Consider the following 17,773-nt stretch of genomic DNA (forward strand, 5'->3'; position numbering starts at 1 on the left):
TAGAATTAGTGATTTTTTACAAATAATTTTAATATACCTATTGATAATTTTAACTAAAGCCCTCAAAAATTCATCAAGTGAAAATAAGTCCCGGCTGCAGGAAAAGCATCAATAATTATAGAATAATTAAACATTTTTGTCACGGATGTTTTCTATTTCGAAATAATATTATGATAATTCATCGCGACAATTACTTATAGATAGATATAAATATATTTGATGAAATTTGTTTTATTATTTTTTCACCTCTGTTGGATTCACTCAACATATTTGCATTTTAGCAGCATATGACTTATAATTCATTTTCAAAAACGAAAACGAGTGTGCTTTCTTAATACCTAAAATTCCAGTATTTTCGATTTTTAAAACTGGTATTTCGGTATTGATAAATACTTTAATACCGGTATTGCAATCCCTATGTAGGTATAATGTATTTTAGGTCATTCCATTTCGCTAAGCCCACTTATATCTAAAGATGTTACCAAAATAATGTGTTTCATTTTTTTATATTTAGTCTGACAATCTCATAATACAAGTACATGGAAGTAACTGACGATGTAACTAGTAACCTGAACATGTGAAAAACAAACGGGCTACTTTCCAACATAATTGAGTTTTACATATTACAATAATTTGTACTATTACTACGAAAGGTAATTTTACATAAAGAAAAAATAATGTTACCTACTTAAAACTATCTCATATATTTTTAAGATATAGGTACCTACATCTTTAGCAAGTAAAGATACGCTATTTTATACAATATTACAAACTCTAGTAAGTATGTGTATTACAATTTATTATAGATGGATTATAGATAAAATCAGATTATAGATGAAAGACAGAAATACTTAAATTACTGTTTTATTTAAAACGTATAATTTTATTACGTTGTAAGCCCACGGTGGCTGAGTAGCTTACGCATCGGTTTATAATCAATATTATAGTCCCAGGCTCGAATCCTGGGTCTGGCAAATAGACATATTATTTTTAAATTTGTGCTTGAAGTCAGAGTAAGGAACTAACAAGTTGAGCACGCGGCTAACATTCATTTCTCATAAAAAAATCTGTTAGGTACCTAATACAAACCTCCACTTTGTGAAGGCCCATTATTGGGATCTTATTAGGATCGAACATAGTCAAAATTAGGAAGAATGATATTTAGTTTGATATGAATGAGTGGATTAAGTATATATGGGTAGTGGCCATTTTATTTTTGCCCCTCACTTATTAAAACATGAAAATTACTAGCAAATGAGTATTTTTAGGGTTACCAGGCACAACCGTAATTGCGTATTGGTAAATTTTAATAATCATTCACTTTTACTCACTTTTGGTTACTAAGTTCACGGATCTGATCCCAGGCAGGTAGATATCTATCTGCCTACGTTTATTCTGTATCTCGGTTGGTTGTTGGATGGTATAAAAATATTTGAGAACTACTTATCGTCTCATGAGTTAAGTTTGTTATAATGTAGTAAACAAGAAAACCACGTAGGTGTGAGAACCGTCAACAAAATCAATATTCGAGAAAATATTTTCGTCATTTTTTTGCTGAAGTTAATTTAAATAGATGAGAGAAAAACTATCGTTTATATACAAAACTATTTACCGTTACCTACAATCAGTAAACCTAATAAAATGTCATTGCTCTTAAAACAACTGAATTAGGTATAAAAAAACTGTTCTAAATTTAAAAAAATCTAAATTATTAGTGCTGTAGGTAAAAATATACACACATTAAAAAAACCTACACCCAATCCTCTTTTTGCACGGCACGAAATAACACAGTTTAAAAAAGTACCGATTATTTTTTATTTACTCGTATTTCTCTATTCTAAATTTAATTTAAATCGAAAAATATGTATTATTATTTATATATAATTATTTTTATGTATAAATAATAAATAAATTAGATTTATTTTTGAGTTCAAGAATTTCATATTTTCAGTTGATTTCATACCATTTTCGTATGGTCATCATATCTTTTTTTACACTGTTTTGTTTTGCACGGTAGGTAGTCTTTGGTACGTACGAGCATATCCCTGGACATTCCTTAAACATTGTAGATAATCTATTTATATAATTTTGAAGCCTTATTATCCTTTATATTTATTTTAAACATTTAATGACTGCATGAAGTATTTTTATTACATAAAATAGTATTCTTTTAAACCTCTCGCTCTAATGTTTTAGAATACAGTTATATTTCAGTACATCCATGTGCAGTGGTGTTAAGATTTTTTACATTTATTAATTCTTAAACGCATTTACAAAACCATTAGTAAAATTAATGTTGACATTATATAGTGATATATATTAATATTCCTTGATTTAAAACACAAAAACAGGATAGTTAATAATAACTCAATTTGATAAGCATTTCATGTAGGACCTGCTAGTTTAAATTATCGCAATTTAGTATGAGACTCGTAGCTTAATTGGTTAAAGCATATTGGCGCGATACCAGTGGATATACGGGTTCAAATCCCGTCGAGCACCGTATTTTTTTCAAATATATATATCTGAGGTATTTACAAGTTATGTATGTTCAATAATATATGGAATGTTACATTCTCAAATCTTGTGAATTATTCGTTGTTGAATAAAAGTTTTATTTAAAAAATATATACTTATTATTACGGTTAGTGCTAACCGGTGCGAGGCATTGGTGACTACTCACTACTCTAGGATATAATATATTAAACAAGTAGTTATAGGTATTCAATGCACATACTCTGCAACAACGGTGGGTACATAACAACATTAAAGTCAGTTTTTTGTGTCTTGGAGCTAAATAAATACCTGCAAATGGTATTAGAAGAAAACGTGTTTTGACGAGAAGACCGTTAAAAAATTTAACTGCCTGCTTTACGATTGTCTACCCCATAAGTGTCACGCTTAAATCAATCAAATGGACTTACGGCGCTGGACATGCGACTATTAATACCATGGAATAACAAAAAGATACCAAAGAAATTGTTTGACGGGATTGTGAAGCTATTTGATAGTTCTGAGTGTGGTGGTTATAATATGCAGAACTGGAAATTGGACCAGAACACAATCTTGGAATACCTACCTTACTTATTTTGTAATCGCTACAAATTCAGTCGCTCCATCTAGAAAACGGTTACATGTAAGTTGTACGTATGCAGTTCATCGTGGGACACTTATTCGTGCGCCGCAGTACGTGAAACATGAGTTCATATAACATTTTATCAAATGACGAGTTCTTCGTTGAACATTTCACAGTGGAATACATTTGTACGTATCTTACAAAATGCGGCGATAGTTTGCAAATGGTACTGTTCCAATTAGATTAACCCTAACCTAACCTAACCTATTAAAGACATCTTATAAAATTCGCCACATGTTGTAGCATACGTACAAATATACTCCATGGTGAAATGTTCAACGAAGAACTCGTCATTTGATTAAATGTTACACGAACTCATGTTTCACGTACTGCGGCGCACGAATAAGTGTCCTGCGGTGAACTGTTTACGTACAAATTTCCGGATACGCTAGAAAACACACTCCTTCTCTCAAATTACATACATAAACCATGATTCATGTGCTATAGGAGTGCTCCGCAACCGGTGTGCCGTGAGACGGTGCTAGGTGTGCCGCAGTGCATTGCTTCCAAACAAAAAATCGCAAATAATTTTGTATATTATACAATAATGACGTAATAGCCAAATTTTCGTGCGTGGCTGGTAATATATTTGAGCACATGCATGAACTTAATAAAACAATGCAAGGTCAGAATAAAAACACATTGGCATGGTCTGATAAATTAGAAGGATTCAAAAATAAACACGAACTTTGGCAGAAGGAGCTAAGACAAGGATCTCTACAAATATACTAAAGGACCTACCATACCACATTGAAAACAAGCAATTAATTATGTTGGATCTGGCTTAAAAACATTTAACTTTGCTGTAAAAGAAATTTCATCATTATTTTCATACAATCAATACGACTGGTTTCGAAACCCTTTTGCAACCAATGCCGAAAATTTTATAGAAGCGCTTTCCCTATAAATTCGAGAGGAATTTGTTGAATGAAGAACGACGGGACGCTATTTTTTGGATTTCGGTTAATAAAGAATATCCTCGGATTTCCGACAAGGCTATCGCAGTTCAGCTCCCATTTTCTACGACATATCTAGGTGAAGAAAGTTTTTCAACGCAAGTTATAATTAAAATGATAAGCAGTCGTGCTTGAGGGGTCTGACCCTCTTTCAAATATCAAGCAAAAATATTTAAAAAAAAAAAAAAAAAAACGTTCATTGAAACAAGCTCAGGTATCACATTAATTAGTTATTATATTGATAATACAAATACATTGAAATAATTATGTACATTTAGTTCTTCCTAGTGTGTGAGATAAACACAAATTACAAATTTGCTCGAATGGTAAAAAATGGTATTAATATTTTTAAATATACGATTGTGGGATGCTATTTTTTATTATTGTGTTAATACTCGACTACCAATTATTCTTAGCCCGACAGCTAACTATAACTAACCATAATTCAAGTGGATGTACTGATAGATACAAAAAATCACTAAACGTACAATTAATTTTACCTCAACCCCATCTACAAAACGCTACTTTAGGGTATTACACTGTCTTTAACCTTGGCGATAGGTAGGGGGCCCCGCTTTAGGATGTGGGTCCATGTTTTGGTGTATTAGTGGTGTGCCGCGGAATTCTCGGGAGACTTTTGGTGTGCCGTGGGTGAGAAAACGTTGCGGAGCACTGTGCTATTATACAGTGGTGAAGGTACAATTAGTACAATAAAGCGTGCCGACTGTACTCAATATTGAATGCAGGCTATATTTACGCGACAAACTTTAATGTACTTACATTAGTATCATACATATATGTATCTATTGAAAATAACATATTCTTTAACACGTGTTAAAGTTTATCCCATATTCTTCCATTCGACATCAGCTGTAATCTGTTATATCACACCCAGTAAGATAATAAGTCAGTTCCCATTAATTCAGTGTAAATTCCCTGGTATAAACTATTGATTAAATGCTTGACATACGAATAATCTGTACTACCATGCTTCAAACATAAAGTATTGCACAAAAATACACATCATGACACCGTTCTCTACTTTTGTTTTTCTTTGATATGCACGGACCACTATAAGAGCTGGTTTCTATATAACATTATTTATATATTTCTGATGATGTAGCTAGATGATTGTTATATTATATTGTTCCTATATAGATTATTTAACATACATAATTTGAAAACATCTCATGTATATTCCCGCTAGAATAAATCTTTTTTGTTGATCCGATGTGCTTTTTCAATTAGCTACGGGCATTCTAGTTCATTAGAATGAATTTAACTAATTGTTCTTACATGGAATAATACTAAACTTATCAAATTGTGTTAATACATTCGTTGAATAAAATAAATAGTTTATACTTATAGATTATAATATATTGATTTATGCTATAAAAATCGGGAGATATATACTTCTGGACTCGAGATACAAGAAAACTTCAACATTTTCAATCGAAATGAAACAATTAAATAATTCTGTTATATCATTCGTCTATTATTTAGCAATGCATATAATAAAATGTATTACGGCATAACCAGATACACATTTTCATTAAAATTGTAAGTGTTTTAAACGAAATAAGTAATTTCGTATTTGCCTCCATTCGCAAATTTTAGTTATTTTGTATTTTCCTTCTCGGTTCGAGATATTTATTATATTAGATTTATTGTATCTACTCACGTTTGGAGGATACATACTGTTATATTAAGGCTTAAAGTACCTACTTTACGGGAATGGCAGCAAATTGGCCACAATCTCTAATCGAGTTGTATGTAATTGACAACCGGCACTTTATTTTAAAACAAACACATTTATTTCGGTACCTACTAATTAATTACACATTTGATAAACCGCATTCATAATATTACTTGTTTTTTTATTTTTATTTTATTTATTTAAGAAGACATAACATTGTGGACATAACAAATCTAAATTCAAGACGTACACAACATGAGATTTACATTATAACAAATATTACCCTCTTAAGAGAGAAGAAGAGAATATATAAAATAATAATAATAATAACAAAAAAATAAAATCAAAACATACTTAAGTACAATTTTTATAGGTAGGTAAAGAAAAAGAAAATTTTGAAAACAAAATACATACAATTTTATACAGAAAAATAAAATTTCAAAAACAAAATCAAAGCACATCCTTGAAACTATGTCTTTAGGGAGCGCATTCACCAATCTTGCACTAAATGCACTAATGGTGCTTGATAGGCTTGACATGAGGAAACGGTTCCGATCCAGAATAAATCATGGCTGCGACCACGTAGGTAATTGACAGGCGCATGTAAAAGAATTATCGAAAGGAAAATAGTTATAGGTATGTCTTAAAATAAAGACACCGAAGAAATTTCTTCTGGACGCGTTCTAAAATAAGCTTATAGAAAACCTTATAAGGACACCAGATAATCGACCCATATTCAAGAATGCTACGCACTAATGAGACGTAGAGTGTACGTAATACATTTGGATTCTTGAATGGTTTGGATTGTCGCATGATGAATCCTAGAAGCTTACTCGCACGTAGAGCCGTAGAAGTTATATGCGAGTGAAAAGATAACGAAGAATCAAAAATTATCTTAAGATTTTTCGCCTCAGATTGACGCTTTAATGAATGTTACAATGCACTATAAAAAAACGCAACCAATTATAAATACTGTTTTTTTTTTTTTTTAGAATTATTAATAACCATGTCCTTGCTTTTTCGTACAAGGTGGTTGTTAGTAATTTTGAACAATCACAAATACCCAGGCTTTGAGAAAAACACATAAATGTTTTTGTCATGACCGGGAATCGAACCCAGAATTCTCGGGTGGAAGGCCAGCGCCTTACCCACTGCACCACGAGAGCCGCCCATAAATACTGATATATTAATACACCCACGGTGGCCGCGTGGCTTAAGCGTTGGTCCTATCACGCCGTGGGTCTCGGGTTCGAATCCTGGGTCTGGCAAGTACATATATTGTTTTTCAATTTGTGTTTGAGTAGGCGTATAGACTTAATAGGTTGAGCAAGTGGCTGACATCCATTTCTCGTAAAAAAAAAAAAAAAATCTGTTAATACAAACTTCTACTCTGTGGAGGCTCATATGATCCTATTAGGATCGGACATGGTCGAAAAAAAAACAATACGTTATCAGTACAGCTAGCAGGCGAACCATTATTTTTGAAGTTATACTTATTTTAGGCGCGTTTGGAAAATCAGATCAGAGTGTATTTTTGGCGTGTGACATGTTACACATAATTTATTTTTTCACGCGAAAAAAATCGCACTCGATTGGATTCGAACCACCGATTGTTCGATTACCAGCCGAACGCATTGCCTTTACGCCAAAGTATGATAATGTAATTGTGACGATTATACAGTATAATATTATCATATCATAGCCGACCATAGTCACCAGAGAATAAAGAGTATGGATTATTTTGCTTGTTGAAAAATATTCTTTCGCATTGTCAATTGTACCTACTCCTTTTTATATGTGATTAACTATCAAAACTAAGCTTAATATTTTTAAGTGTGATAAGTACGTTACTTTTGTTTGGTTTAGTTTATGTGAAAACTATTTTCTAACTGTTTGAATATTTTTGGTTGATGTGAATTTTGACTAACGCGGTGTGCGATTATTTTATTTTGTTACGCCAAAGAAGTATAACTTCTAACGCGCGTACATAATTACACTCACCGATTTTCTTTTCATGAAAATCTATTCTCGATAGTCGTATTTCCCATTCATTAGATTCAATAGTGCATGGATTGCCTACCCCTACGAGATGATAATGAATACATCCCTCACCTGCCCCCACGTGTCCAATTAATGATAAAAAGTCTTTGGGAGTAAATTAATAAGATATAAGAATAATATTCTAATTATTATCTTGTTCTCATGGCACACATTTGAACACTTGTCCGTATTGCTTTAATATTGTGCAAGCTCAAAATATGAAAAAGAAACAGGTTTGTTTTTTTTCTAAAAGTCTGCAATGTATAACGTAATTTTGAAAACCAGTATTCGCATCACCTACCTATGATAGATCTGAGTTATTTATTGACGTGAAAAAAGATCTATGACTGCACATTGTTGTAAAATGAGAAACTTATATCTCGTCGCGTTATATTGATACAAAATAATTACAAGATTGATAAAAAGAACTTTTTATATACCTACCACGTTTTTAAATTTTCTGTTGAATCATATAAACTTGACAATTCTATGTATTAATAAATACTTTTTTTTGTACTTGATAGAAATACTGAAGAAATATATAGGTAATACTGAAATGTCATTTTGACATTTCATATTAATTGATTTCCATAGTAACGCACGTATATATCAATAATTTAGTTGCCAGGACCCCCTTAGCAATCAATAATAGTATTTTACTTTTTACGAATTTTTTCCGAAATAACTTTCCATACAAAACAGAATTAACTGAAAATGAATTCAATTCTGCATAAAGATGGCTAAAAGTATTAAAATAATGCGTTGTCATCGTGTTCTGATATATTCTAAAAGTTTCAAATGTTTAGATAGTCGGGAAGTTAATTAAAAATCTTCAATCGTCCAATATAAATCTTGGACAAACAAGAAAAACATTGTACTGGACAAACAAGAATACGAGCTAATAAAAACGTGGTAAATGATTGACTATTATAAGGAAATGGTAAAATAAAAATAGTGGTCATGACGACGGGATAATAAACTATTGAAGTCGAAACTAGGAGCACCTAGCGGTAGAATACGAAGCTAGTAATTTTCCGACTAACTTTCTTCAAGGCATGCTCACCTTTCATTCTCTTGAAGTTCGTAAGTCACTTCTATTCTTAAAGCATTTTCCCTGCTCTCACGTGGTATAGTTTCCCATCCCAATATTCTGGAAAATTTGAATTTTTATGCACCCGTTAATAATTACATGCATGGTCGCAGCAGCCATGATCTATTTTGGGTGAAATCTGTTTCCTCATGTTAGGCTCACCAGGCACCAATAGCGGGGGCTATGCGGCTAGTCAATGTACTCCCTAGAGATGTAGACATTTTAGTAGTGCATTATGTATTCTGTTTTGAAATTCCATTTTATTGTTTGATTTGTATTTTTTTTTTTTTGATTTTTTGTTGTTTGTTTATTTTATTTCTTTTCTATAAAATTATTTTTTGCTTTATTTGTTTCTCTAGTTGATGTAGGTAGTTTTTATTCTCAAAGTCATGTTGTGAACGTCTTGAATTAATAATTTGTTATGTGCTCAATATATCTTTTATCGATTTATCAATATCGCAGCAAACGAATTTTGAAAATAGCCTATATACTGGATTATTTGGTAGTTTGGGCTAGTTTAGGTTAGGTAAGGTTAGGTTAGCTAACAAATAATCCAGTATATCGGCTATTTTCAAAATGTGTTGTATCCGCTGTATCCAGGATAACCGACTAGTACCCTTTTTTGAATACATAAATCGTACAAGTCAGTTATCCTGGATACAGCGGCAAACACATTTTGAAAATAATACTGGATTATTTGTTAGGATAACCCAGTGGCGAAGGGTGGAGGTAGGCTGTTAAGATCCGCCATAAATAGTGCACATTAAACTTTTTCAGACATACGTATATGTTTTCATTGAAATAAGACTACAATTTACAGAAAGTGTTGGTTAGTTTTTAAAATTCAATTAAACCCTGAGAAACCAAGCCATAATAGATAATAGTCAAAAAATACATGTCTATCTATAAAATATTTAAAATTATGCAATTAAATCATACATAACTTTGAATATTTTATAGATAGAATAATATTTTTTATTTATTATAGTTTGGTTCAGGCAGGGCTTAATGAATTTAAAAAAATGAACCAACAATATGTGTAATATGTATCTTTAATCCAACGAAAACAAATAACTATGAATGAAAAAGTGTGCACGATTTTGTCGTATCGCCCAAATTAGGCCAAAACTATTATGGTTTCGTTTAGGCAGGGTTTAATTGATTTTTAAAAACTAACTAACACCATCTGTAAATTGTAGTCTTAGTTCAATAAAAACAAATACATATGACTAACAAAGTTTAGTGTGCACTATTTATAGCGAATCTTAACAGCCTACCTCCACCCTTCGCCACTGGGATAACCTAACCTAACCTAAACTAACAAATAATCCAGTATATCGGCTATTTTCAAAATGTGTTTGCCGCTGTATCCAGGATAAACATATAGAACCAAATAAATATACAATTATTATTGGGGCTACTATTTGCAAACACGGCTCATTCCCAAAAACATAATTTGCGGAAAAATTCAATAAACTGTTTTACAGACTAATTTGTTTTATTTCTTAGTTAAAATTTTGTAGTGTAGTATATTTAAAATATAAAACAAAGTAACACTTATTCAATTCAATATTAATAAATAATCTATTTACATTTAATGTTTGTATCAAGCTGTTTTTTAAAGTGACAGTTTGGTGATTAGATTGATAATTAATGTCACATTCGGCATATTTAATTTGAATTGTCTATACTCTATATTCTACACCAGGGTTTCGCAAACATTTTCTGCAATGGAACACTTCGCAGACCCGGAAATTTTAACGGAACACTTAGCTTATTTTTTAGATTCATTCCTACTAGTTAAAATTTTAAAAAAAAATGTTATTAAAACACATTATTTATTTAGTATTTACATATTTTTAAATATACGACTATAAATATAATATAAACATAAAAATATCAATAAATAAAGCACTTACTTTGATAATTTTGAGTCCTTGAATTACAAGAAAGAAACGACTTATACAGAATTAATTAACAAATTAATCAAAATTCTTAAGAATATAAAGTGGCAAAAAGTGGGTACCGAGGTTATCGTCGCTATTGAGGTATGTCGTAATATTCCTGCGGTCATTTACGCTATCCTATTACAGTTATTTGATTTAAATGTGATCTTTTTTTATTATCTACAATGTAGTCGGCCCTATTGGCTAACCACATCCACAGATTAGCGAAGACGGTGGGCCTTCCTTACCTAATAGCATCCAACCTCATACGGTCGATGAAAAAAATTGTTTACTAATTTGATAATCGAACTACATTTCGCATACTTGAGTACAAATTGTACACTACCGCCATCTGTCGCAAAAATGTGTAAACAAATAATAATAATTAAGTTCTCAATACTTTTCACAGATTGTACTGTTTTTTTATTTTATAATTAGTTTTATACTATAACATAATATTATACACCAGGGTTTCCCAAAATTTTTCTGCAATGGAACACTTCGCAAGTCCGAAAATTTTAACGGAACACTTAGCTTATTTTTTAGATTGATTCCTACTACTTAGTGAAAATTTAAAAAAAAATGTTATTAAAACACATTATTTATTTAGTAATTACATATTTTTAAGCATACAACTATAATATAATATAAACATATGAATAAATAATGCACTTAGGTAATGGCTTTGAGTCCTTGAATTGCATATCTTCTTGATATCAGGCACAATATTGGTACGTTGCATTCTAATATCTGGTGTGGCGTCGAGCCTGTTCCTATACTTTGACTTCGTTGCAGCATAAATAGGTAGAAAATCCCGCTTCGGATAAATTGGTAGTATAAACCGGAAGTAAAACAATCATGCCCCCCCTGAAGCGGGCCCTCAGGCTAGGATCTTTGGCGGGCCCCCTACCTATCTCTAATGTTAAAGGCAGTGTGACACATCACATTAACAATTTTCAAATTTTCTTACAGCTCAAATTAAGGGCCCTTATTCAGTGTATTATTAAATATTTTTTTCTATTTTTAATACATCTACTTTCATCGTGGAGTTGTCGAGTATCAATACACAATAATCAAAAATTACATCGTTCAATTATATATTTTTTTAAATTATCAAATGTTAATTTATGAAGTATAATAGCGCCACAGGCGACTTTTTTTAAACTCTTAAAGCAAATTTGTGATGTGTGTTTATCTCACTTATCTGATCAACCCGCCACGCCAGGCCCACCCAGGCTAAAACCCTGTCAGCCCTCCCCCTTGTAGGAGCCATGAAAACAATAATAGCTTGTTTTGAAAAATGGAGGTACTCTTATACAAATGTACCTATTCCGAACCCAGGAATCGTCCTTACTAGTTTTCAGAAAATATTGCAAAAGTGTATAAAACCTTTCCAAATTGTCGCGGAACACCTATTCAGGTTCGGCGGAACATAGTTTGGGAAACCCTGGTCTACACAAATAGCAAATATACGTTGTTTATCTAAATGTCTTGACAATCTCTGCTTATTTTTTCTGAATCCTTGAACTTGTCCAACACGTGATTGATTTTTGATCAATAAATATATTTGAACAAGATTGTCAATCTTTCCGTTAGATATATCCATTTTTATTAATCAATCAATCGAGTACGTAATAGTAACTGCTTACATTTTAGAATCTAGATTATCTAGATGCTCCGTATAAGTATTTTAGTGTTTTTATGAGAACCTGTGGAAACTATTTTACACATACGATCAATTTACAGATAGTGCTCAAAGGTTAGGGTTGTGCTAAATATTATATTCATTTAGTTGTCGTATTAATTTTACCATTATTATTATGATGATATATATATTATAGACGATACGAAGGAAGACCACATAAGAAAATCATGAATTGAGGAGGTAGATAATACGCAATGTAATATGGTTACGTGTAAATTGTACGTAAAACATTTTACCGTGTCACAGTTCGCCGTGAGCTTTCTATCGAAAAGAGATCACCATATAGTATACTATACGGTCTCCAATGTTATTAGATTCAATATGAACATTTATTCAATTTTCATAGCTGATTTTGACATAATTCATGAATTCAAGAATGAAAACTTAACCTAACAAATAATCCAGAATATCGGCTATTTAAAAAAAAAAAATATGCTGCTGGCTTGCTGTAAAGTGTAAACCGACAATAACCGTGTCTTATCAAAGAGGTTGGACGGTCTTTTAATATAAGGCCTTATATTTCCGATACAACATTTCACCGTAAAGTGTAATACGGCGAACTGCATACGTACCTACAAGTTTCCGGACACGATGTAACTAATATAGCTGGCCAAGTTATTGTAATGATAATAAGCTGGAATAACCGCTGGACAATAATTGTTGTAGTCATATATACTGGTACCCAAAATGGCACTAAACAACTAGTTACTGGTCCTCCCTAAAACCCGCTGAATCGACAAACTTATCAGATACCTAATCAAAATATTATAATCAAATGAGATGCAAATAACTGAAAGCTGATAATAGTCGAAAGAGCTAAATGAGACCTTTATTCAACATTGGATTGATCACGAATAGTAACAATAGTAATGATAATTATTGAGAGTAAAACGTAAATGGGAGTTTTAATCAAAAAACGCGCGATTAAATTTTAAATATTTTAATTATCATAAATCAGGCGTAATATTTGACTTTGAACATTAGTAGCATTTAAGTAATATGAAGGGGTTATCGCAAGACAATGATATGCCACATAATTATGAATTTGGTGATTTTGAATAAAACCAATTCCCAAGGCATACACTCACGTTTTACTTAAGACACTTTAAAAAAAATACACAGATGTCTCAATAATTACGAACAATGTGTAGTTCTTACAAATTCAGATTTTGCTATAAAAATGGTTATAATAATAATATATTATGCCATGCCAGTCAAAATTGATATTGGTCAGTCATCCACGCCTTAGGCTCCAAACAGAATAATTAGATGTGAGATATATCGAACATATTAATGAGGATAGTAATTTTTCCTGTTACAATAGTGAACGAACAAGAACATTAAATTGCTCATATCTCCAAACTATGTTTTTGTGGCATATCATTGTCTTGCAATAACCCCTTCATATATTCGTTGGGTCCAAATGGTTTATGGTGACATATTAAAGCAGGAAAATATAATTCTAAAACCTTCAGGACAGCAAAATGTCTCTATTTTACCTAAGCTTCTAAAATCGCTTTTTTAGTCCAAAAATGAGTTAGGAGGTAATGGTAAAAATACAATATGTATGAGGTTCGATTATGTAGAATGTAATCTTTTTATTATTATTCAGCTAGAAAGTCTCATCTTAGACTTATTTAGCTATGCATTTACATTTATAATAAAATACACTGTTATTATTACATTACAGTGTTATTATTAGAATTAATCGTGTACTGTCCAACAAGAATATTTAGGTACAAGCAGGAAGGCGCTGTCATCGACTTAATAGGAGGGGGCTTGTTAGTTTATAATGGAAGTGCGGTTAAAAATGGGAGGAGCTTGTTAGTTCACAGCTTTAACACGTAGCCAAGAAGAACTTGTTGGACAGTAGTATTAAAAATTAAATTTACAACAAATATATAGGTATATAATTTGTACTTGGCCTACAAGTATAAATTACACTCCCTCGGCAACACTTGGACACAGTAGAACGCGTTGAAATATTTTGGCAGTAAGTAGTTTACTTTGTTTACTTAGAATTTATATCTTCAAGAAGCCTCTGTTTCTGGACATCATACAGGGAATATTGCCAAACAACGTAATGACTGTCCTCATTCTCCCTTCCGTACTGACACCTAGGGTCATTGTCATTTATTATACCCAAGTGAGCCAGGGATGCTGCAAAACTATTTTTCGCAGTAGTGAAATATATATGACGAAACAAATAAAATTCGTCTTCCAAATTACTATAGGTACTAAAAAATTAAAAATTATCACTGTTATGCTCTTTTGGCTTAAAATTTCATATCACAAAATGATTCTACCTAATATAAATTATTATAATAATATTAATTTCTTGTGGTAGATTTAATAAAATGGTAAATTATATTATCAATTTGTGAAAATAAATTCAAAGGTTCTTGTCGGTTTACAGGAAGCCAGCGGCAAACAAATTTTAAAAATAGCCGATATGCTGAATAATATTTGTTAGGTTAGGTTAAGTTAGGTTTTCATTCTTGAATTCATGATTTTGGCCAAAATCGGCTATGAAAATTGGTGCGGTTCCCGCCTGGCTTCCTGTAACCCGACTTGTACCAATTCCAATTATAAAGTAAATAGGTACCAACTCAAATAAGAAATATAGATATTATTTACCACTATGGCCATGTTGTATTTGCACGCCCTGCAATCAATGCGTTTGCACGTGTCTGTGTGTAAATAAATAAATTGAAGCCCGTAATCCATTATGTGCTGAACTCGCTCGAAGAGGCTCGACGACGCGTCTCGAATACTAGGCCAATAACAACTTCCTAGTCGAGAGCTCACTTTACTTTTAAATGCTGTTTACTTGCACTAGAGAACTTCTTGATCTCAGTGTTAACCATTATGGGTAGGAAGCGCACGAGCCTGCGCATGGAATTTTCGTAAAGGACGATTTCCTGAAACCATCAGGTCGACTCAACGAAACTCAACTCGACGAAATGACAGAACAGCAGGCAGGCACACCCAAAAAATTATTTTTGGGAGGTCCATTTCTAAAAAATATACTATTATTTATTTTAGCGCAGCAGGAGGAGGCGGGGTTAATAAAATCTAGCATGCGCTTCACACGTTGAGTCTAACGATAAATACCTGGACTACAACTATAACTAAGAATGTTCACCAAAAAAATATTGCGAGCTGTCGCATCCGTATTTATTAGGATCGTTAGCGTTCTTTTGTGTCGTCCGTGCTGTTTTGTCTTTTGGACGTGTCGCATAAGAATATTCGAGTAAATATTAGATGCCCCGGATGTTTGCACCAATTCATAAGTGCCACGGATATTTCAGTTTACCAGTGGCCATAGTCGTAGAATGCTGAGAGGATTGAGGGCAACCCGTTGAGAAGGCTGATCCTTACTTGGGTCACGTTCCAGTCATAAGGTCTTGACACACCTGACGAAAAATAAATAATATTCTATTATACTTGACAATTATTTGTAATTCTTTTTTAATCTAGGGGGGGTCCGTTCCCTAACCCACCCCTGTGTACGCGCCAGCAGAACAGCATTAAAGTCAAACAGAGTTTTTAAATGATTAGATCATTGTCGATGCAGTAATAATTATAACATACTTTAAAAATAAAATAAAATTTATTTAGTCATAATTATTTGTATTTATATTTCATCACCATGTTAGATCCTAAGAGGATCACTTGAGCCCATACAGAGTTAAGGTTGTTTTAAGGCAGCTGATGTTATTTTTATGACGAATTTATATTATTCACTTGTTCGGCATATTAGGTCCATACTTTTTGTCCAAGCACACATTGAAAAACAATTGAATTTGCCAAACGGGACCCGCTACTTTATAAGCATATTTAAACGTTAACACGTTACTAAATAATAATACTTAAGAAATAAATCACATTTAGACAATACCCACTTATTCTCAACTAACGCAATATTCAAATTTCTTCACTCATTTTCCGCCTCCTAATAATGGGCTGCCCCTAAACAGCGCACACCTACCCCACGCTACGTCACTGTTTATTTTCATTGGTTGATTGTAAGTATTCATTAGTTTCAACGTAACTTTTACGTATGTATTTCGCCGTGAGGTGTTGTACTGAAATTAATTGATTAATTCTATTTTGTATGAAAAGTTATTTCGACACCATTATTGGTTGCTAGGGGTCTGGAGTCCTAGCAACTAAATTATTAATATATACGTGCGTTACTATGGAAATCAATATGACATGTTAAAATGACATTTCAGTATTATTTCTATCAAGTACAACTTTTTTTGATCGTTTAAGGAAGTCAAGTCAAGTTTATACCTATAATTCAACAGAAAATTTAAAAACGTTGTATATAAAAAGTTCTTTTTATCTTGTAGTAATTTGTTTTTATTTCATTTAATAGTTTTTCTGTAACATAGGACATCGATATTTGGGTTAGAATTAGTTTCTTCATTACCGTCCTTTATGATATGCAGCCCCTATGTAATGCATTGCCTGCGAACCCCCGCAGGACGTCACTGACTAACAGTTATCGTATAAGTAAATACGCCAACTTTATCCAATCGTGTAACTGTACGAGACACAATAAATACCGATAATAAAATAATAATTCCCTCTATTTAATTGTATTCAATAAATAAAACATTATTACATTGCTATGATACCGCTTAGAGCTTACTTATACATACGTGACTTAAATAATATATTACCTTACTTTTGATTATCATCGATACATTGACACAAACTTCTCTGCCATACAATGACTCGTTACACAGTGGATGTTCCTAATTTTCAACTAGAAGTTAAACTTCTTTTCACTCAGGTTGAAACATCTTCAAGCTCGAAACAGTCATAACTTGAGATAGGTATAATAGACAACAAAAAACATTCATATTATAACAGTTTTTTTTTTTTCGACCATGTCCGATCCTGATAGGATCATATGGGCCTCCACAGAGTGGAGGTTTGTATTGACAGATTTTGTTTTTTACGAAAAATGGATGTCAGCCACTTGCTCAATCGATTAGGTCCATACCCTGACACACACAAATTGAAAAACAATTTTTGTACTTGCCAGACCCAGGATTCGAACCTGGGACCCACGGCTTTGTAGTCCAACGCTTATGCCGCGCGGCCACCGTGGGCGTAACAGTATGCCACAAGTTAACAGTGCTCGAAATGGACCAAAACGCACCTGCTGCAGCTCCGATTCGTAAATTATT

This window comes from Rhyacophila brunnea, unplaced genomic scaffold (assembly GCF_057557595.1).
Source record: "Rhyacophila brunnea isolate RB1 unplaced genomic scaffold, BYU_Rbru_1.0 scaffold_1, whole genome shotgun sequence".
Lineage (NCBI taxonomy): Eukaryota > Metazoa > Arthropoda > Insecta > Trichoptera > Rhyacophilidae > Rhyacophila > Rhyacophila brunnea.